Raw genomic sequence first — 6869 nt, 5'->3', positions numbered from 1 at the left:
TCAGAGCAGCAATTTTTATGAAGCCAGTAGTCAGATTATTTCCTTTATCTCTAAGTGTTTCCCAGATGGAGCAGCCTATATAATAGTGTATTATGCCGCTTGAGTTGGATGTACATCAAAACCATTAGCTTACTTTAAAAGTTCCATTGGGAAGATAAAACTAGAATCAAGATTAAATTTACTCTTTGAAGAAAAATTCCAACAAGGTAAATGCAAATATGTGGGGAAAGTCTTCTTAGAAAAATTATTTTTATTTTATTTAATATTCTTGGGTTTCTGTTAATCTTTTTTTTGAAATTAGAATTTCTGCAGTGCTTTAATCAGGAATTTTTAGAAGTTCCAGGATGCCCTATACTCCCAAAACCTTTCTCAGTCTCTTACTAAGTTGTCTTGGTTAAGTTACAGCTTTCTTAAGTTGAAATAGAAATAACAGTTTCTATCATTTAGTAACTGGGATAGAAACTACTATTTTTTCATCAAACTTGCCATTTACTCTTCTTCCTGAGTACTCAGTGAGGCTACATTTGCCAGTCAGCCTTGAAGTCAAGGATGTACACGAGACTCAGTTCTAGCGAGTGAAATGGGCTTCTGTTAGATAACCTAAAGCAGAGAATTGGTGATGGTATAAGTTTCTTTCATCACTTAATAAATATTAATTAGGATATGAAATTGGGGGGAGAATATTTATTCTCAGGCCTCCCTCTTTTACATATGACATCTTGCCTATTATTAGACTAACAAGTGCTTTTTTATTCATTAAAACGGCCAGTAACCAAGCTATTAGAAAGTGACACTGGACAGAGGGGTAGGTGGACTTGGACAATGTCAAGATTTTTTCATTGCCTCCTTTTGACTTTTCTCCAGGTATCAGCTCTAGTCTTTTCTTGAGTAGACTTTTTCCATATAGCAGGAGATAGGGCTGTTGATAGTTCCCAAGATTGACATCTTTAATTTCCCATGCTGAAGAGAATTTGTCTTAATGTACATAGTTTCAAGTAGTTATGAAACACAAACACAACCCTTCCCAAATTGAATGCAGATACTCATTAATTTAGTGTGGGGCCCCTCTGCCTTGTGCAAGGAGTGGGTTCTCTCTCTTAGTAACTACCATGTCTACATATGCTTTACCTGAGCCTGTACATACGTAATCTCTAATTGGAGCACTTTTGCAAGAAAGGTCTTATTATTTGTTGTCCAGATCAGACTTAGGTTAAATCACCCAAAGCCAGACCTTGGATTTGAACCCCAAGTCTTTCAGTGCTCTTTCTTCTGTACCATGTTGCTCTGCTAATTTTTTTTTTCTCTACATGATATTTATAATACATTTTGGTCACTGACATGCACTTTTGCCTGAGGTTCCTGCAGATTTCATCATATTTATTTATTTATACATATAAGAACTGGGGTACAGGCCAGAGGTGTGGGTGGTGAGAGGGTTCACCAGAGACAGAGTGGGCAGAACAGGCAGATCCACTGACATACACTGCTGAGGGGAGAAGCGGTAGAGACAGGAGAGGTCTGCTGCGCCGTGTGGGTCACCTCCCTGGCCAGGGATGGCTCTCCTGTGCTGCAGTGGCAGTGAATAGCTCCATAGTGCTGATGCTTAACCCCTTGTGCCACCGGGGTGGCCTCCGATTTCATCATATTAGTTTTATCCAAAAACAGAAGGAAGGAATTCATTTAAACTTTTTTTTATAACTTATGGAAGTGGTAAAATACTCAAGTATTACTCAGATAGTTTTTACTTATAATGATTGACTAGGCACACCAGCCTCAGTAACCCTTGATATATGAAGGTGTAAGGTCTCAGGTACTTAATTATTTTCCCCTTAATTATTACACTCCATTCTCAAGTAAAGTTTTGTTACTGCATGCTCAATTTTTCTTGATTTTTGTGATGCTGAGTTAAGGTGAGTAAATATTGGAAAAAACAGCACATAGCTGAGGTTTACTCATGGGAGAAAAAAGAATAATGGTGGAAAAAAAAGTGGGTGCATAGGTGTCTTTTTGTGGCAGGAGTAGAAAAACATTAGAAAGTCCTATTTTTTTAGTGCAGAACTTTGTATATAGTAAATTCTGAGAAGCTATTTGAAATGAATTAATGCCTTTCAACCACTGTTTTGAAAAAATAAGAGAAGTAATTTAAAAAATATTTTAAGTGAAACTTTGTTATATAAAATGAACTGAAAATTAGATAAGGAGCTCTTGGACATCTGCGTACTTTGCCTCTCTCCTGGTAAAGACATTTAGAAAACCATTGAGAAATTCCAGCTGATGGGGGTATATGCGACTATTTTTTTTTAAATTTAGAAACATTGTAATTATTTTTCCTGTTATTATAAAAGCAATATATATTTATGTGGGGAAATTACAGGTATAGATAAGTACAGAGAACATATCATAATCTCAGTACCCCAAAATAGCCTCAACTAACAACACTGTTAACGTTTTCCTGTATACTCAGGAAATTTAAAATATGCCAAGGTTTTAATATGGTAATGCCATAGACTCTTGTTTCTGGTTCACTGAAAGTCATTAAGACTCAAACGCAATTATTTGTGCTGTCATAAGTGCATTAAAATATGATTTCCAGGTTATCAAAAAATTGATTTCCCTTTGGGCTTTTTTTCCTTAGGGTTTACTGTTCTCTGTTACATCAAAGGTAATGATCTTTCCCCTCATTTTTTACACCTGGGTAAATTCTCTGGCTCTACTGAATTTGGTTCATAAATACCCAAGCAAATAAAAACCTAAATGGTCTAATTAAGTTGTACTGTATTCAATCTCTCTTGTGAGAAAGCTTAGCACTGGTCTCCAAGTCAGGGGTCCATTAAGACCAGGAACAAAATGGCAGACTCTAACTGCTCCTTAGGACTTTGACAAGTCTCTACAGTTTAATAAGAGATCATTGCTCTGGATGAATTCAAATATTTATAGTAATCTGTGGATTCTGTTTAGCCAATTTATTTAGTAAGCATAGGACACTAATAAAATAGGGTTGAAACTGTTGTTTGGGATTAACTGTGAAATTAATTTATCTTTGTTATGCATGACTCTCATTTAGCCAGAGAACTGAGACTTACACTTTTTTTCCTGAGGAAATAACAGTTCTGGTTTGGGGGAGATAGAGGCATTAATGAAAGAAGAGGGGACACAGAATTTCTTAGCAATAGTTTCTCTCCATTCCTACCCCAATTAAGACAGTAAGAGCCCAGGGTCTGCAATAGCAAAGCCAACTTCAGATCACTTACTTGACTTTAAAAAGTGCAAGGCATGTTCTGCTTTATGTTTTAAACTCTCGACCCCTGATCATTATCAGTTAAGAACCATATCAATTACCATAAATATAATTGCATTGCTTTTAATATTATCTAGGAAATCATGCACATTAATAGTGGAGCTTTTTATCTCTGTTGAAGAACAATTACTCCTAAAAATTTATTATGCTGTGAAAAGTACATGATTTTTGTTTCATTTTTGTGTAAAAGAAATCCCAGGGTTGAAGTACATTTAAAAATTGTTTTTGGGAGAAATACATTGAAGAAATATTCTTCAACAACATGATCTTTTAGTGCAGCAGTAATTTTGCATTATAGAAACACTAATGTTCTTCAGGATTAATGTACTTATTTCTTGACTGATTATCAGTCTTTATCTGGCAGGGGTGTGATAAGCCCAGTTTGACTACTTATGTGTTTTGTCTTACAAGCTTTATAGTTCTTAAGTTATTTCATTTTGCCTGTGGGCTATAACAGCTTAAGATAATTATTTTAATATCTGGAATTTATAAGAACAGTCTAAATAGAAATTCAGCATTGTTTGCATTATATTTCCACTTAGAAGGTACTGGTTATAATAAGATTAAACTTGTATATGAATTAATCATATTGCCTGTTTCATTTTTCCAGTGAAATTCTATCTTTTGAATAACAGACAAAAGAATACAGCAAATTTATAGATTGTGTAGTAGTGTGGTTGTGCTTGCTTTTATATATTTATTTGTAATATATTCATTGAACAGAGAGAATTTATCATTGAGGGACCACCATGCTGAGGTAATATTTTTAAGGTGCTGAGTTATAAATATGACTATAAATCATCACAGTTGACTTGACTTTATATTTGAATATAGCTACTTAATATCTATGTTGAACATAAATGTCTTCAAGACTGAAAATTAAAAAAAAATGAGATTAGATTTGCATAACAAAATGGCCATTTAAAAGCAAACAATTCAGTGGCATTGAATATGTTCACAATGTCATACAACAACTGCTTCTATCTTGTTCCAAAATATTTTCATTACCCCAAATGGAAACCCCCTGCTTGTTAAGAAGTTATGTTTCAGTTCCTTCTCCTCTATACCCTTGGCAATCAGTGATCTGTGTTCTATCACTATCAGTTTATTTATTCTGGGAATTTAATGTAAATGGAATTATACAATCTTTTGTGTCTGATTTATTTTACTTACCATGATATTTTGAGATTCATGCAGCATATATCATATATCAATATTGCAGCATATAGCATATATCAATACTTCATTCCTTTTTTATGACTGTATAATATCCCACTATATGTATATACCACAATTTGTCCATTTATTTATTGAAATGCAGTTGGATTGATGTGTTTTTGTCTATTGTATGAATATGCATGCACATGCATTTATTTGAGTAACTCTTTCCAGTGCTTTTGGTTACATACCTTTGAGTGGAATTACTGGGTATTACAGTAATTTTACACATATTTCTTGAGAATTTTTAACTTAAAATTTTGGACAAATATTTTTAGCAATAGTCTGTGCTTGATTAATCTGATGACTCACTAGGCAAATTAAAGTGAAAAGTAAGTTTATAAAACAAAACAAATTTCCTCCAAATTGAGAACAGAAATGTATCTTCTAATTAAAAGGGGAAAAATGAATGAGATACGTAATATAATAGAACAATAGTATTCACCTTAAACTGGGCAAATGGGCTTCTAACTGGGCTGCAGTGGACATGGCATTGACTGGATTCCACAGTGAACTCATGCCTGTGGGGTTGCCCTAGGGCTCTGGGGGAAGCAGGGCACTGGAAGGACAGCAGATTGTTCTTACTTCAATTTTTTTGTGCATGTGTGAGGTGACATGATATTCGACCAACAGAATGATGCTGACAAGCTGACTTGCATGATTTGCATCATACTGGATTCATGATTGATTCTGGAGTATGGACTTCTGATGGTCCACTTGGGCTTGAGTCATATATATATAGGTTTGTGTGTATTTTTGTTTTCAACCATGTATATTGGCCATAGTGCCACCTCCAATGTCAGTACATGATAATGGCAGGCATGCGGGATGGTGCCCTTTGCTCTTGGTACTCCCCTCATTAACACCCAGTGTGATTTACTCCACATTTCTGCAGACTCCACACCACTTGTCAGATGTCCTCTAGGCATGATATGCCTATGTCCTTCATGCATTTTTAAAACTTTTGTTCTGTGACATCAGTAGGTCCTTTCAATCCATGTCTTCTCTTTCCTCCAATCACTACAGTGACACTGTGCTCGTTCATATTGGTCATAAGCTGTGTCAGACAAGGGATGACAATTTCTTGTATGTATGGATCCACTTTTCTTGCAGGATCCCATGCTTTCTTCCATATAGGTGGCAGTGTGTGGAAGGCAAGTGTGTGGTTTACACAGAGAGAGTTCATCTTCTAAGAATGCAGTGACTACAGAGAAGGCGTGTTGTTCTATGTTTATGCTATAAATTTTTGAATGATTACTATGGCCAGGAAACAGATTATTTTTCACTATTTCCCTTATTTCTCTGGACAGATCTTTTGCTTATGGTCTTCACCAATGAAGCATAGTAACAACCTTTAAGAGAAACCATCACAAGTCAGCTTCATGAGCAGTATAATGGATGATGTAGGAGTAATGAAAAAACTAGTGTTATATAAATTCTCTTAGGGAACCCCAAAGGTAGGAAGATCTGCTTTTTCAGTAGAAAAAAAGATCGAGGGCATCATGAATAAGAGTGGGGCAATGTTTTCTCATGGTGGGAGTTAGATCCCACCTGCCTATTCTGATCCCAGCTCGGTCTTTGGTGAATCCTCTCACCTTCCTGCTCCTCTGGCCTGTACCCCAGCTCTTGTATAAATAAATTTAAGAAAATAAAAAAATACCATCTCCTTCCTCAAACTATGAAAACATGAATATAAATCAAATTGCTGTATACATTCACCTTATCAGCATAGGCTTTAATGAGGCCACAAAACAGCTAAGGACATAATGAGTAAAATCTTTCTTCAGACCTCTGAATAGTCCAATTTCTTTGCTACTATTTCTATTTCTGCTGGGACACAGCGTAACCTCCAAGATCATGTTACCCAGGGACTGAACAGACTCTGTACTTGCAGGAATCGTTATGGTGGCTGAGGCCCCATCTGCTATGACTCTGGTTCTATAGTTAATCTTCCCCTTGGGGGAACGGTAAATCTTCCTCCCGGGGCACACCTGCACCCTCCTCTCGGACTCACAAACCCAGGGGCAGGACGTGTGCCCCAAGACGCCCTAGACGAAGGGGCGGTGTCACCGTCAGGGAGGGCAACTCCTGTAAGCCACAGACAGAAGGCGCCCGCGGCGTCCTCCAAAACTACAGGCAGACAGGCCGGCGGGGAAATCCCTTAGCAACCCAGCAACAATCAAAGAGGAAGAGTCCTCACCTGGCTCAGCAGCGCGCGCTCTGCACTCGGCCGGAGCCTGACCCCGCCCACAGGACGCTTCTTCTTCTTCTTCTTCTTCTTCTTCTTCTTCTTCTTCTTCTTCTTCTTCTTCTTCTTCTTCTTCTTCTTCTTCTTCTTCTTCTTCTTCTTCTT

The sequence above is a fragment of the Talpa occidentalis genome, unplaced genomic scaffold (genome assembly GCF_014898055.3).
Source record: "Talpa occidentalis isolate TD23 unplaced genomic scaffold, MPIMG_talOcc4v2.1 talOcc4.19, whole genome shotgun sequence".
In the NCBI taxonomy this organism is placed as follows: domain Eukaryota; kingdom Metazoa; phylum Chordata; class Mammalia; order Eulipotyphla; family Talpidae; genus Talpa; species Talpa occidentalis.
Note: the sequence above shows the minus strand (reverse complement) of the source record.